The sequence below is a fragment of the Stylophora pistillata genome, chromosome 5 (genome assembly GCF_964205215.1).
Source record: "Stylophora pistillata chromosome 5, jaStyPist1.2, whole genome shotgun sequence".
NCBI lineage: Eukaryota > Metazoa > Cnidaria > Anthozoa > Scleractinia > Pocilloporidae > Stylophora > Stylophora pistillata.
In genome coordinates, this window is record NC_142523.1 from 40,148,407 (window position 1) to 40,165,756 (window position 17,350).

The following is a 17,350-nucleotide window of genomic DNA, read 5'->3' on the forward strand; positions in this document are numbered from 1 at the left end:
GTGATAGTGACTATGTAGTAACTCAAATTTTGCCTTTTTTGTTGTTTATTTTTAAACGCGTGTTTTAAGTACAAACGTGAAATGCCTCAAATACTTTCTGTATTACCATGACATTTCGAAACCTGAGTAACATCTAAAAATAGAAACGTAGAAGTTATTCAAATCCAATCTTGACTCTTGAATGTGGAATCTTTTGTATTTAAGGCTCGTGATGCTGAGAAATAAATCCTTTTCGTGCAAAATTGATGTCATTTCGTTTTTATACAAAGGATACTGCTTTGCGCAACGAAATACTGGACTTTCAAAAGCCGTCGAAGTTTCCTGATCTAAAATTTTGTCTTTGTAAACCACTGTCACCCAACATGTAGAACTTGTTTGTTTAAGGCCGTATATTTTCTCTTTTCGTGGCATGCTGAAAATTTTCACAGTAACAGTTCTGGAAATTTGGCGTTGCATTTCATAAACTTTTTCTAACCCTGATGATAATGATTAAGGGTTTTAGGCAAAAATCCAGTTCATACAACTCTTAAAAGTTTTCTTGACAGCACAGAAAAAAGAAACTGAAAATTAACCGAAAATAAGTTGGAAGGGAGCTCTTTTTATTAAAAAAAATTGCTTCTGTTTTTGATAGATTTGGTTTATTTTTAAGTTTGTTATGATTCCAGCATTTCAGGAAACTACCCGTTGGCAAAATGATTTTTCTTTCTCTATTTGTTGATTTAGAAAGTGATACCGGGTTTTCGCCTGATCATGCCAGGCGCTTGATCTATAATAGGATCACATGCGCCGGAATTCGTATCTTGAAAGGCTATTTGTGGATTATGGCGCTGGAGGACAACACGTCATGTGCGAAATTTTTTAATTTCCGAATTGTTGACTCAGCGAAAAGAAGATTCTAGCTGCAGTTATTAATTCTGTGTTATTTTTAAAGATCTCGATGTTTTTTTTTTTCCCTACGCTATGATCCTTTCCTTAATTGTTTGGCACAGAGTTTTGTTGAGGTTCGTGCTTTAGATCACGTAGCTGTTTTTCTCAGGTAATCCTCGAGGTATACAAGGCAATAAACAGGGTTAGAGGACATGAAAGTTTATAAAATAAAAATTTGTTAAGTAAACGGAAAACAATCAGAGTTGTTTGCTTAAAACTTATTAACTGAAGTGCCTATCTCTAGAAACAACTGACTACGTGCTCGCTAAAATTGTACTCGTATCCAAGTATTTCCTTCCCACAGTTACAGAAATTTTTCAAGGCGTTACTCTTGTAAAGAAAATCATGATAATCGGAGGGATTTCATTTGTTGATAGCTGACCGCGTAGCCAAGACAACTTGCACATGACAATTGCCCAAGAAAACTCTTATAATCCTCTATAAATTTATGTTTAGGCAAAGTGTCAGCAGTCTTGTAAGTGAAGTAGGTTTCCACTCAATGCTTCAAACTTACGTAACATGGTTAACCGAGGTCTAAATATCCTTCGTGATGTAAATTTTTATGAAGTGTTCATCTTTTTTCATTTCGCCATCGAGCTTTGTTTTGGAACTTTGCAATTAAAAATGTCGTGGTTTTTAAGAAAAGATTCTTAATGAGTTAGTAATCTTGATAAAGAGGAAATTAAAGTAGTGGGTTTTTTATGCCCACGATTTCGTGAGGAAGGACTTCCCATTTCAAGGACTTCCGTTTAATTAGAAAAAAAAAGGTGTTGTAAGCACGTTGTAGAAAAATTATTTCCTTCCAGTTACTTAGGTGGCACCAGCCCAAAATCGAGGCTTTTTCACGTTCTTTCTTCTGTTATTGTCTTAAATAGGAGAAGTATAAAATGATTTTTCTTTATTGGTCAAATTCTTTTTGGTCAAATAGTCTGCGTTTTGATGGAATGGTTGCAATAACGTTTCCATGTAGTTTAAGAAAAAGATCTTCAATTATTACTTGTAGTGGTTTCTGTTTTCAACGAAGTGCGAGGCTTGCATTTCGAAAAAGTAACTGCTTTTTATTTACGATTTTTTATATGCAGCTTCTTCTGCAAGCATCCTGGATTTATTTGCTTTTGAGATGTTGCACTTAATAGATCTATTGACGTTACTGTTTTTCTGAAAGATTGATAATGTGATAAAAAGACAACACCCTTTGGTTTCGCTTGGATGAACGTATTTGATTTTCATATGAAGAAAACGTAAGAGAGATGTTCAAATTTAATTCCTGTTTTTCGGAATATTCCGGTCAAGGAGCGTTATTTATTTAAAGTCAGCATTGAAATTTTTAGAACGATCTTCCTACAGGGAAATGCATTTTTTAGCTGAGAATTCCTCGAAACAGAGTAACAAATCGAAGGAAATGTAGTGTGAGGTACGAACTGTACTGCTTTGGGGAGGAAACAAATAAAGAAGTGATGCAGACAGATCTGAGATGTTTCTTTCGAGTCAAACGCGGCAAAAACTGTGCAGTCAGTGCTGTTTCTTGACGAAGCAAGGTTTTCTTGTTAAACTAAAGTGCAACCCCAGGCTTAATGAATGCTACGTTCAGTTTAAGAACAACTGGCGTCATTTCGCACGTAAGTGTGAGTAAGGCCGCAGTATACATACACGAACAATATTGCTTACATTAGTGGAATTTATGCGAAAAATGGCGTGTAATGTTCATTTTTTTTTTTTTTTTTTTATTACTGCCGACCGAATAGTACAACAAACGCGTCGGTAAAACAAATAGAATTTAGCTTACTGTTGCTTACAAACGCATTTTGCCATCACCGTAGCGCATCCTTCATTGGAGGTAAGCTTTATGAAGTAGTTTTGTGTACATTGTTCAAGATTGTACCCGTTTCCTAAACGATTAGAATTAGACGTCTATGGAGGTATTCGTTAAGAGTAAATGGGCACAAAAGTATCTCTGTGTTTGCTTATTTCTCTTCTAATACTTAAAAGGAATTCCTACGAAGATTTGTCTATTATTCATGAGCAACAAATGCAAATATTTTCGGTCTAATAAAATGAGTTCGCAAACGTCTTATAAATAGCGAAAGTTAGTGTTGTGTCGTTTGCTGCTTGTTCGATGCGATCGAAACTCTCCCGGTGTAGAAAATTTCCTGTGTAACAGGACCCACTCTTTACAGATTCAGAATTCCGGGCTGACACAACTGTACTAGCGTTTGACTCTAGAACTGATGTTTCAAGTTCTGTATGTGTGGATTCCGTAAAAAAACTTACTTTCCCAATTCAATATATCGTCTGACCTATGCGAAAGAAATGCCTCCTTTATGACTATGGATGTTTGGTTGTCGAGAGAGTAGGCGATGAAAGATAATATTGTACAGAAACAATAATTCCGTTGCCTTTAAACTTTCGTTGGCGAAATTTCACCCGTGTTTTATTAAACCTTGCGTACCGGGAGAAAGTTGAATAAACCGTGCCCTCTTTCATTCTATAGGTCGGTTACCACACCATTATCGTTGTAGAAACCAGAACGTTTTTATTGTTATTTAACAGCATGTTGTTTGAGCTAGGATTCCCTGGTGGACAGAGGATTAAAAATTAAAAATAGCACCTCTCAGATATGAATTTACGAGAACCCGTTTGAGCTCTTTCGCGCCCTGTTGTTAAGTAATATTAGAAAACAGTGATAGGTTTTATGTGTTGGGGGTTTTTGCTTTTGTTTTTACAGTTTAATTTCTATAAGCCTTTAATTAGTCTATTGTACGTTATTTCGCGTGACTATATTGTGAACGGACTGCTGTAGAGAAGCACGCAAAACGGTGATTAGTCCGCAGAGATTTCTGCCGTTTTTCATAGAACGTAGAATCATGCCTATGATGTTTTCGTTTTCGACCACGCGACGGTCGAAGTTGATTTCAAACGAAGCACATATTTTGACCAGACCGGAAACACGTTGTTATTTTGACTTTTTCGTATGGAATCGCAGTGTTTCTTTCTTGCATTGTCAGGTGTTTCTGTGCCCCTTAGCCTTTGCGTGTTACTAGCCACGAAGCCGTATTGCTTTTGATTGTTTTCTTCTCGCGAAAACAAGCGACGAGGTCACCAGGTCATACGCTGATTTTCCAAGGATAATGGCGATCTGTTTTGAATATGTCGTCTTTTGACCACATCGTTTCCGTTCGCTCTCGAAAGTCAAACTCAAATTGAAGAGTGAGTTCTATAAAAACTTGTGGTTCTGACACAGCTGGACACTTTACGAAGCAATGAGCTAAAAAGGATTTGTTTTGACATGTCGCGCGACCATTACAAACCCTATCCATTGTTCATGGAAACCCAGATTTTTAAACGTTCAATTAGGCGTTTGGTTTAACTGCAGGCGATCCACCCGTTTGAAATAAATACCATTAGAAAAATACACGCAAGGAACCTTTATTAATCATTAAAATGAACTACACCGCATGGAAGTACCGTTAACCGTTTTGAATTGCCACTTGCAGGATAAATGCAAATTTAAGGTCGAAACTCCCTGATCACGACAGAGGGAGAGCTTTCTTTTGAACAGTCACCCACCAGGGTTTATTTTTGACACACCTTTTCGCAATATCGCCTCTAAATTTGCTTTTTGGAATGGGCATGTATGAGGGATGTGACTCTCATCGCCAAGAACGCTTTACACAACTTGTCGCGTCTTTCTATACGGAAATACTAGAATACTGCCTCGTAGCTTTTGTAAATTTTACGGATCCCTTGAAGTAAGGTGTTATTCACAAATCAAATTGCAAAGCGACAAAGCGTAACATTCATTTTAATGCATTACAAAAAATAAAACGAAATGTCCATGGCTTGCGAAGTTTACAATTATATAACAACGTGTAGCAAGGAAAACAGGCTTGAAACGCTATTTGTAGTTCCCAATCGTCATTCGAATTTATTGTTCTTTTCATTTGTGTGCATAAATTTTAGGGGATCGAAACTGCTGACCTTGCATGTCACTGCAAAATTTCGTTTAGGAAATTCACATTTTCAGTTTGTCAGAATTCTACGTGTTAAATTCCACTTTGTCCTTTTGCAGTGAGAAGCCTTTCGCCATATTCTCAAATTTAGATCACGCTCAACATTAATACAAGCCGGAAAAAAACGAAAGAAAAAATTGCCTTATATCTGCTTGTTTGTCTGATGTAGCCTAGGCGAGATTTGCTTTGTTTAAAATGTAAAGGTTTTTGTGATCCAAACAGATGAATCATGTCGCTCAGCGATCATGATATAACCTTTTTGTATCAGACATTTTGTGTTTTGATGTCAGGATCTTCAGCAAAGAGCTTCCAATAAACATGTATGTCCATATGTTGCCAAAATTACAGTCTGTAATTTGAGGGTTAATTGGTCTGTAGCAGTTGTGTTTTCAAGTGATTTTCCCTCAAACTCATTTTGAAAGCTTCCTTCGAGGAACTGAGTGTTAAAAGGATATGTTTCCACTTTCGGTATATTAGACAGGAGTAAGTCTCCTGCTAATTAACACGTTTCGAAATTGACTCTGAGAGAATATGTAATTTCCTTCTGCATTGAAGTCACAAAGGGAAAAACTGATGCTTCGATTGTGCCCGTGGTTGAGGATTTCTAAGTCCATAAGAAATTATAATGAAGGAAGTTTCAGGTTTTTAAAAGCCTAGAAATCGAAGGAAACTACTTTTAGATAACCAAGATTATTTAACCGCTCTGGCCAATACAGTAAATCTCTGAGAAAACGAAATGGTGTCATTTTTTACCTGATAAATGTAGCGATTCTCTCCACAGGAAGGCACATCTTAGTATTGTTTTGAAAAGAGAAATTACAGGTTTATCTCTCCGTAATGACTCGGTCCTCATTGCTGAAGCAACAACTGTGGCAATACACCGTGAAAATTTAAGTGTTTCCGGCGGTTGAGAAAGAAACAATGGTTTTCTGCGATTTTAGCAATTAATCAAGGTTAATTGCTTAAAGGGTTGAATTTTAATTCCAAGTTGTGGTATATCGGTTAAACTTGAAAAGAAAATTGCTTTTGTCGTTGTGATGCATGCACCGAACAAACAGCTTTATTGTGCTCTGCGTCGGAGGTTGTGTAGGGTGGAACTTAACACGAGCAAATATCGTTGGTCCAAAGTGCGTCAAAACAATTTTTAGGTAAACATCTTTTGTCCGAGTGTAGTGAACTGGAATAGGTTGTGGGGTTTTAATTAAATCACACAAAATAATAGAAGGGTTCTTTTTGTTCTTACGTAGCTAGATTTGGATTGTAGCCATAGCTTGCTCTGCAAAGAATCCACTTTTTAAAGATTGTATCGGTCTGGAAGTTGAGCCATTTTGACAAAGAAACTGCTTTTCCATAGTAACAGTACTTCCATTTTAGATTGGGCCTGAAAAACCCTAATACAACACTTGTGTTGTGTTGTTTTTGTATGGAGATTTGATTCAAACATGAGCAGGTTTTTTTTTCTTCGTCCTTTATCGATCAGTAGATCTTGAACTTAGAGCAGGTCTGCAGTGAAAAGGATTGTGCTCCAGACTTATTAACCCCTCGTTAATTAACTTGTCTTTGACATTAGCGAAGCGAAGTAACGTTTACAAAAGATACCACTTGTCCGGCGTCAGTCTGCCATCGTTTCAGCTCTTCCACTTAAGACAAATTACAAGGGGTGAAGATATTGAGGTATTTTCGGCGATACTTTGACGCTATTTTTGCAACGATAATTTGTCTTTTTGTAATAATTACCGACAGTAATGCACAGAGCCACCATTCAGCAAGGAAGATCCATTTCGGCTTTCACGTTGAAAGCCACAATTGGAGTTAAGCTTTAACCTGATATTGCGGCTGTCTTTGATTAGATTCGCGAGGTTCTCGAGAAGAATCCACCGCCGCGGAACAGTCACCTTTTGTTCAAAAAGCGGGCTTGCCCACTTCGCTAGCAACGGCCTGTGATATGGGAGGAGGAGTGCATTGTTTTTGCCTAAAGAAACAGTTGTGCCCGAGATTTTGAGTTTATGCCAATGGCTATGATTGCGATATTGCCTCGCTTCGAACTGTAAGAATCTTTGATCAAAATCAAAACACTTATTGTCTAGTGGAAGACATAATCGAGTGTGTTCGCTTCAAATTATTGTTTGCGATAACAGGGCAACGACGAGGTTGTTTACGTTGGCCTGAAATAATTTTACAGCATGGAGACAAACGTTTCCTTTTCGGAAATGGTTTTTAGTGTTAGCAACACACAAAACCCAAAGTACAACATGCAGTGTTGCACAATTTAGTATTAGAAGACAGCTTTGTCTTGGAGATAGTTCGATACCTTTCCAACTTTAAATGGTTTACGCTATCAGAATCCATTCAAATTCAATACAAAATTGAACTTGATGCTTTCACTTTAGACTCGAGGACAAATATTCTCGAGAGGGCGTTGGGGCATGAATTTTGTTTAGTGTATTTTTGCATCTTTCTTCCGTTGTTTTGAAAGTGAGTGAAGATCGTGGGCGAACACTGGTTGCGACGTCATTTCCACGTGACAGCTTCTTGAGATCGAACTTTTGTTTTTAATCTTTTTGACATGAAGGAAAAACCCATGCGAAGGCGGAGGAACATGCTCTCAAAGCCAGGAAACCCTTCGAGAGCCTTTTAAATTCAAATGCGTTTTTTTGTTTCCCTTTATGCTGTGGTCTTTATTAATTTATTTAATTTTAATTACGGCTTTTTTAATTCTCTTTTTTTTTATGTCAACAACAAAACCGGGTAGTGTTTGATTCAAACATTCAGTTGAAAAACCACTCGTTATACCGCGGACAATCTTGTCGTGTGTTTGTTGGTGAAAGAGGTGACCTTGTTAAGAAATTAGGGGGAATTTAGCGGCCCAAAGCTTATTCGATTGTTGATTCTTGATTCATGGCTTAGCCTGATTTCAGCAGTAATCCCTTTAGTGATTTTAGATATATTTAGCGCTGCGCTTAAGTTCGACGAATCCGCGGCTATCTTTCTTGGTTTAGTTTCACTGACGACAAACTTACGAATCTCGAGGGATATTCACAGATGGTGGTCTTTCTTGATACTTTCAATCCAACAGTCCGTCAATCTTGTAGAATTTGATCATGTAAAAGGCCGATTGTCCAGCGAGGAAAACTACGGGTTTTGTTTTTGTTCTTGTATAATCTCGTCAAAAGACAAGTGTTCTTGTCTGCCAAAGCTGATTGTTCGCCAAATTTGCTTAAAATATACCTCAGCGCTCGACTTACTGATGCACGCATACTTCTCAAAGTGTAGTCAATAAGGCCTTCTCGAACTCCAATGTCGAAATTAATGTTTATGTTTGAATAACAGAATTTTAAAAATAGTAATTTTACCTAGTCTAAACAGTCTTTTAGGTTCATCATCAATGACATTCTGAGTAAGCCGTTGGCGTTTTGTTTTTGTATTTGCTGGCTTGTAAAATAATATCTTTTAAGTTCCTGTCCAGGCACATTAACCACGCCGGAGGAAATGGGTAATTTTCTGGCCGAAAAACACAGGTAAATTTTTTTTTTTGTGCCCTACAGATATTTCACTTTCATTTCGGGTGATTCATTCCACGGAAGCTTTGCAAGGTCGAGTGCGAAGTCAACAGAGGCCAATGTAATACGCCAAAACACGAAGAAAAAAAAAAAAAAGAAAGGGAATTTATCGTCTAATGACGTTATGATCCTCCTCTGGAAAATGTCCTGTCCTAATTTATGCGCCTGCTGATTCAGCAACCCACTGGATCGCATGCCAAGACATAGGAAAACTAGAATATCATTTTCAAATTTTGTAACCTGCTTCCTCGGTATTGCGATAAGCAAATTTCTCTGAGATGACCAAACGCAGACTGGTGAACGCGCACGGGCTCTGAGACGATTTTAAGTCGCGCTAATCTTCTTAAAAGGTCTTGAATTTTTTTTTTTTTTTTTTCACGTATTCTTTTCTCGCCTTGGTGTTTTATTCATGAGTCAGTTGACTGGTGAAACAAAAACTGGAAAATTGCCATTATTATTTCAATACCAGCAGTTGTAGCTATGGCACTGCTCTAAACATTTTCAAATCAAATAATGAGTTGGCGTAAACTTCGCACTAGTAATTTCGTCGCATTTGAATAAGAAAAGGAAAAAAAATTATCCTGGTCACTTTGAAGATAGCAATTACTTCGAAGTTGCTTAGAGGGTACCGAACATTTTGTTATTGCAACATACTGTTTTAATTCTGTTGTGATCAAAGTTTGCGGTAATGTTTATCTTCCCGTTTTTCTTTATTTATAAAAGCGAAGAAGCCAACATTGGCTTAAAGCCATGAGTTATATTAGCCCCGATTTCTAGTGCACTTCAGAAAAGCTGTGTTCTTGGGCTGTGATTTGGGTCACCGCTTTTCATGTGAACTACGTTGATCTGCGTATGATAATTTAGGTCAATGTGAAGTCACGTCTGAAAAAGAAGTTTTGTTTTGATTGCGTGGAAACCATAACGCCCGGTCAAACTTGACCGAAAGATACATCTGGTTGTGGCGAACTTAGAGGATTTATTCGAGGGAGGGGATGCTAGATCTGTGGCTGTTTCTTAGGGCTGGTGTGTGTGCGGTTTCTTTATTCGTCGTGCATAGACCCGTTATTCGACTGTTTACATATATTGCGTTCAGGGAATTCCCAAGGTCGCGCAGCATTGTCGTGAAATACGTGAGTTTGGAAACTGCAAAAATGTGTGCATGAGTTAATTTGACGAATTTAGCACAAGAGTGGGGCCCCTTTTGTTTTCATTGACCGTGAAGTCAGTGGCATGACACTCGTCACGTAAGCATCCAATCAGAGCTTGCTCATGGGTGTCAATCAAAATTTAGTTTAACTGAAGCAATAAAGTCGTGTGTTTGGCACGAGCGAGCGCTAGACCATATTAAACCTCCAGAAGACGAGCAGATACGAAATCAGAGATAAAGCAAACTTGTGGTGAAAATAAGAATGTCTTGTTTCCAAAGTGCAAGTATCTGGATGGCATCCACACTCTTTCTATCATCCGACGAGTCTCCATCACAACGGAGAGCGTGCATTTCGGTGGGAAGGGAGCTTCGAAAGATCGCGGATGATCTTGAAGCATCCGCTAGACGACAGCGAGTTGACAAAGAACAGGCCATTGTTGTTGACGCAATCAAGGCGATGTGTGCTGTTGCCGGCGTCTTCGTTGTTGGGAGACTTGTGTGGAATCTGCTCAACACTTGAAAGTCTTTTTGTCGTGTTGTTTCACTCATGAGGTAAGTGCTTGGAAGCGATGAAAACAATTTTGTTATTTGTAGATATTTATAACCATGACTTGATCGCATACTGTCCGCTTTTTTAATAGCGCGGGAATGATACTGTAATAATCATAGTCTTTGCCCTTCGCCTTAGAATTTTTTTCAGCGATCGTAACGCTCTAGAAATACTGAAATAATCTCTATTTCCCTTTTTTTCTCATTTACAGATGACACTACGCATTCTCTTGCTAGCCCTGAAGATGATCGAATCGCACGGCGAAGGAAAATATTTTTATTTCACGCAATACGACACTAGCTTCGAGACTGGCACATCGAGCACAACTGTGTTTGGTTTTGTACTTGATGGCTCATGTTTCATCGCCCCATTGTTGACAAACACAAGATTAAAAGCTATGGGATTCATCTCACTTCGCAGATCAGGATGTTACAGCGGAGAGAACGAAAATCGATTTTCCATAACAACAAACGCTGCTCAACCGTGGTATGAAACGTTTGAAAGCCCGGCCCGACCGTTCTGTCGAAGAAGATGTGCTCTGATTTTGTTTTAAAAATCTGCTTAATTTTATTGAGCTCAGCTAAATAACAGATATCAAGTGACATTCAAATACTGGCGTTAGCTTTCCGTAGTTTGCTGTCACTGTATATTGCGCAACTTTCAAACGAAGGTCAAAATTTTTAATTCATCGAAATATGTTGTTTTTTTTCTCTCATCTTTTTACTCGTCAGCGCTGACTGGCATCATTGGTTAATTGATCGACTGTGACTCGCGAAATCATTAGTGATATTGTATTTTCTGAATGACACAGGCTAATCGGGAAAAAAAATTAGGGTAAAGGATAAAAATCATCGACCTTGACATTTGTCTTCCGGAAACTTTTATGAAGAGATCGCTGAAGTCACGTTGCTTGGTTTGCTGGCGAACTGATGTCGTATGCTTCGAGCGAAAACTTAATTCTCTTCAATGCTGTCGGGACAGGGCAACATTCACGTTCTTATTGTCTTTCGTATGCAATTTTTTTAGTTTAGGTCGATTTGTATTGTGACAGAAAAAGATTTAGTTAGGTTCCTGCTTTTTATAAACCCAACCGCGCGCTTTTATCACGAAACCTTAGAGTTCTAGATGGTTTCTTTCTTGGCGGGTACCAAACTTTTTCTCTGATTAATTTCTTTAATATTAATAATGTTCTTTTTGCCACAGAAAATACAAAACAATAGGAAATATTAATGGTGCTTTTCTACATCCAGCCCGTTAAATTAATCGAACCAGCGCAATACTTTGTAGACTCTTGTAAAATATCAAACTTTTTTGTAAATAATCACCCAAAGTCGTATGTAAATATGTAAGTAGCTAAATGATATTATTTCTACATACGCTGAAAATGCGACAGATTTGTAATGTAATGTTAATTCGCCTTTCAAAGGTTTTTGGTTACCAGCAGCTTAAGACCAGACAATTCTGTGTGGCTGCGTGAATTGCATCAATTCGACGATGGAAAAGAAAATTGTTACAATGGTCTTATTTTTTGTAATAAAGGAGACTTCTTGAAGGAAAACTCGATTTTGATTTGGTGTTTATATTCATTTAAGGATTTTGTTACAGATTAGCAAACGACTCGCACTGTCCAAAAGTTGGGAGTTTCAAGTTCTCTTTGTGGCAAAACAATAGGGTTTTGTGTTGGATATTTATAGACTGATCTCGCTGCCACACGTTCGAGATTACTAAATTTAATGTGTCATGAGCAATACAGGGAGGAAATTCAACTAAATCCTTCCGAGATAAGAGTTCTTTTGATTTCTGTTCTCGCTAACTACGTTTTGTCTCAAAGAGATCGATTTGGAGGTTATGAGTTGAAATTTCATCCTGGCATTTTAAAGTACCGGCATCCCTGAACAGCTTCAACCATATGATTTGTTGGCGATTGTTCTCTTCAATTAAAGGTGAATTAGTCTTTGGGCGGAGAGTCATCAAAAACAACAACATTTACGGAAAATGATGGGGCGATGTTGATATTTCGATATTAATTTTAGAGTAAATTTATCGCGCTGTCAGCAATACACGTTTTCAAATTTATGCTCGTTTTCCCTATCTTTTACTGCGCGGGTTTAAAGAAGCCTCCCGCTGTCTCTAGGAAAGGGGGAATATTGGCTACACTTATGAATGTTATCAAAACGCTTTCACAAACAGTCCGTCTAAATATTCTATGGAAAAAACCGAAAAGTAGTGAGTGCTTCTGGCAGATCGTCACCTAATCAGGTTAGAAGTCTTTGTAAAGCTTTTTCCAGTAAGCTTTACAGAAAGACGTTTATAGTATCGATGAGATTCAAGACACTTGTTTCAAAGTGACTTTCAGCGATAAGGTTCTCGGATTTGACAAGTCCGAACACAACACTAACTTGAAGTGGTAAACCCAAAGAGCGATATTGTTTTGCCGTAAACGCAAGGAAAAGCATGCGTTATACTCAGTTGGATTCAAAGTGGTTGTTGCAAAATGCGCAAGATCTTGTTTCCTCGGAAAATATTACAACCTTGTACAACCTTGACGGCTTTGTTAGAATTGTTTTGACACGATGAAATTTGCCCGCGTTGATGTTGATGCCGAACCTTCAATCGATCAATAAGTTACGACAATGAGGGCATAACAGTAGCACGATTTATCATTTTCTTTTTTTTTTTTTTTTGTCGGTTTCTCTCAAGTTAAGTGTTTTTTTTTTTTTTTTTTTTTATCAGCAGTTTTTCTACTCTTGGCTTTATGCAACAAACTAGCCGACAAGGATTAACTTGGTCTAGTCGATTTTGAAATTCTTGTAGTTTTTTTTTTTTTTGTTTTAGCATGTTTTGTGGAATAGATGTCGCGTATGGAAGAATCCCGACAATTCATTTTTATTTGAACTTTTTTTTTTTATTTTCTCTATTCGAAGTTATGGCGGATTTTTTTTTTCGTGAGATATAGGAAAGCATGAGAAAAGATGATGTCTCCTAAAGACAGGGAAGTTATTGAATAAAGTTTTGTTGATATCGAAACAAATCTTATTAACAAAAAGTTCCCAAAAATTGATGTCTTTCACTTTCGTTTTGGTACACAAACAAATGTATTTAGAGATTGTTTTGCCAACGGTAATCCTTTCAAATAAGACGGAAGGTGTAGTTGTGGACTTGCCATCACCCTTGTTGCCGATTTGACTCGTTGTGGGGAAACTTTTTATTACTGATAGTTGACACAGAGTTCGAAGGAATGTTTTCTTCCAAGAGAATACATTCATGTGATAGTCACATGTAAATAATTTCCACGCACTGCGGTCGCATGATTTCCCCAGTTTTGTTTTCGGTCTCACCTCGTACGCTTTCCATACTGTAATATCATTTCTTTGTTTTAAACCGAATGAAAACCGGACGTGACGACGAACATCCTTACGTTCCCTCCCCCCCCCCCCCCCACCTCACTCTTCGCATAACCCAGGGTAAAGTAACCGGAAAATTCTGTTTTCCTTTCAAAAGTAACGCAAGCATTTTTTTTTCCTTTTTAACAGGAACCACGGATCACATCAATGTGCTGTTTTTCAGTTCGTCGTCCTTCTAGTGAAATCTGTGGTCGGCAGAGCGTGACATTTTTAAATGTGTCGCACCTTGGACGAGTGCCATGTCGTTTTGTACCCTAGACTTAAGTCATTTATAGTGATGAAATGAGGCATGTGACCTTGCTAGTTGTACTAATGACACAGAATAAAAAATTTACCCATGCGATTCCCAACTGCTATTTGTGCTACTTTAGTCATGGTGGAAGTAAATTCAATCTTACTCTAGAGTTGTCCCGTTTTTCCTCTTCAGTAACATCGATGAGTAGAAACAATCGATGAGACGTGAAAAATAATAGTCGACGGAAATCCGCATTCCCAAGTCAAGGTCGTATCAAACATTTGTTGACGTCAATTGGTAACATTCCAAGAACATCGCGAGGGCAACGGCAACGTTTTAATTTGTATTCATCTTCATCTGGAAGTTTTGCGTTCGTAAACAATTAAAGGACCGTAAAATCTCATTCTACGAGTGATTACGCTTGAGAGGTTACATAGTAAATCGTAATATTGCAGATTTTCCCTGATAATCTTCCTCTTGTGTTTCGATCGTTTTACACTTGTAAAGCGAGGTCACCTGTTAACACGGTTGAAGAATTTTAAATCGTATTTCGGGCTTCTAAATCTTATTATCGCGAACCCGGTCAATTTTGACATCGATAGTTTGGTGGAAAAAAAAATTAAAATTAAAGATGAAGGTCAAAATGATGGCTATTGTCATGGAGATCAAAAGTCCGAGTTTAAAAAAAAAAAAAATCTTCGAAGTTAGAAAGTACACATGTGGACGTATAGTTTGTTGATGTGGGGCAGAGGTTCGTTTGCTGTTGAACGTTACATAACAAAGTCACGTTGCATAACAAGTTGCATAAGTGTGGCACGTCACGCACTACTGGTGACTCGAACGTTGACGAACTATAAGTAGTCAGCCATTTACACAGTTTACAATTTCCAAAGAAGCTGGGGCGGATCTAGGGATGGCTCGGTCGAACCCCCCTAAATTGACCCTCAGAACGCTGAAAATCATGTTGCCGAAGACCTAATTTTCAAAATCTCGGACCCCTCGGGAGGGGAACAATTCTCCGAACCCCCCTTGACTAAATCCTGGATCCCCCCGCCCCAGAGAAGTACAACTTTTTACCGGGTCACTGACCAGTTTTATTCTGTTTCAATTCCCGATGTCACACCTAGGTCTGTTTTCATTCTCTGAGTTGCGAAAAAGCCTGAGCGACGTTGCTAAGAACCATCATTTTGTAGTAGTCGTCACAGCATTCATTCGGTCACATAGATAAGATTCCATAAATAAGGAATCGGTCACATAAATAAGGAAGGCTTGGAGTTTGACAGCTTAGAAAACAAAAGTCCGAATTACTATCCGTAGCGTTTAACCTTGGGAGTCTCATTATACCGCTTTGAAATAGCAAAAATTAACGGGTTATGAATAACAACCCTGGAGCAAGGTACAGATTATACCCCTCTTCCTTTTTTTCCTTTTTCATGAGACGCGATGTTGTCGCTTGACCCATCACCCATTTGTTTAAAAAAAGAACAAAGAAAAAAAAAGGTCGAACATGATGAGCGCGCTTTCACTTTCACTTTTTTATTTATGTAGTCGCATTGTTATGATGTAGCACCGTTGCAATTAACGTTGCATTTTCTCGCAAGGTCGCAAAAAACAGAATCTATTTGGTACAGGTTAGTGTTTTATTTTGTTGATGTTAATATGGAAGGAACCGGTGTCGATTGGATCCTCGCCCATAATGAAGAATTAATCATTAAAAACACTCATCAACAGAAGGCACGTGTGTATAACACACACACGTACATATGTGACGTGAAATAATTTCCATATCAGATAATAAGTCGTATAGACGACTGCCATTGTCTCCGGAAAGGATTATACAAGAAAGTGAGGACTCTTTGTTTAAAGGCTGTCGGAGAAATCCAGATATTTATCTCAAGAAAAATTCATTTTTTTCTGTCTCCAAGTTGTCCCTAATGTCGGTAGGAGGTTGTTCTGTAGCGAAATAGCCCTGCGACATACAGCAAATTTATTCATCTGCACGTACATCCGTTTGTAGATCTAAACAAAAAATGTTTTATTTTCAAGATTTGTATCATGATTTAATCCTATATGACCTTGACACGGTATAGATGGGTCTGAGCCAGTTTCGCTCCCAATTAATTTCCCGCCAAATTTTGCCGGAACAAAAACTAAAAAAAAAAACAGTGGTGTAAACACTTCATCATGTGATGACATGGGTGATATCGTGCGTGTATTTCTCTTTTTTATCATCAAAACACGAAAACTGAAAGAAAGGGTGCTTCTTTGTTCGTGTTATAGTTTACTCTAGCTAACCAATCTAATCTTTTTGTGTAAACGAACTTTTTCACGCAGACAGCATGCGGTCGGCACGTGTAAGATTTGTTTCCCCAGATCTCGTCAGACTGAAAACGAAATTAGAGTTAAATTTTCGCCACGTTTGTTAGAGAGCATTTAAAAACGTTTGATACAAAAAAAAGATATCATTTAAGGTCAATAGGAGTGTTAAATGGGGGAATTTGTAAACTGTTAACATATCGTAATTAAACCAGTCGATTTCGTGCATTTGGCGCGAAAATATAGCAGTACGCAGCAGATATGCCCAGGCTTGTCTCGAATCCAAAACAACTTTGTGTGACAAATATCGATCTTTGTTTTGTTTTGGTTCAAACTTTTCGTGACAACGAATAAATTCCGTTTCAAAGTGGAGAGGAAAGCACTTGCCGGTGTTAACCAAACAACAAGGCCTTTTCAAAGTTGCACTATTTGAGATTTAAATTGTTGAAGTAGCGATCAAGGCACATAATTTCTACGTGCAGTTTATTTCCGGTCGTTATCCGAGTGGTATTAATATTCGTGTTGTCACATATTGTCCAAGGTCTGTTTTTAACGGGAAAGACCCGTAGTTTCCGCCAAAACGACAGGGGGTAAGGGCGAGGTTTCCGGATGAAGCAATTTATTGACAGTTTCCGTGAATACGTTCTTGAAAATGTTACTTTTTGATAGAGGAAAAATATAAGTGCAGCAATTTGAAATTAATTTTTTTTGCCCACAAATCGGAGGAAAGGAACAAGAAATGCATGTACTAGTATTCAATTTATCTTCTTAGACGTTGGATCAAGTCCAGACATTGCGTGAAAATGTGATCGATAGAATTTACCTGGAGAGGTAATCATTTAGAGCTAATCATTCACCAATGCTCGCTTTACTGGAAGCCAAACAGATACACTGATGGCAAGATACAATTTGCATTAAGGTTCTTTTATGAAATGTTTAGCGTTTTAGTGGGCCTTTAGCTTGTTGAAGAGTTCATTATAAGAAGAATTGTCATGTACATAAAATTATGAATCTGGCCCAAAACAATCGGCTGAACTTTCGCGTTTTCCCGTGAAATTCGAATATACATTTTTTTCATTATTATTATTATTATTATTATTATTACTATTATTAAATTTACCCATGGAAAACACCTGCCATAAGGCCTGGTCCTCAGCTCTGCAAATATATTCATTCCCTTCAGAAACCGGTGAATAGAAAG

General features: G+C 37.9%; 1 protein-coding gene across 2 annotated transcripts in view; it reads left to right on the forward strand.

The window, feature by feature from the left end:
• LOC111335751 (rRNA-processing protein UTP23 homolog) overlaps nt 1-13,941 on the forward strand; it is a 23,655-nt gene extending 9,714 nt beyond the window's left edge. Inside the window, exons 8-9 of one of the 2 annotated variants that reach the window (XR_016001142.1) lie at nt 8,404-8,455; nt 13,728-13,941. The gene's annotated coding sequence lies outside the window, so the exon portion shown is untranslated. The remainder of the gene's footprint in view (nt 1-8,403; nt 8,456-13,727) is intronic. The other variant, XM_088759900.1, reaches the window with a different exon arrangement.
• The last annotated feature ends 3,409 nt before the right edge of the window (nt 13,942-17,350 follow it).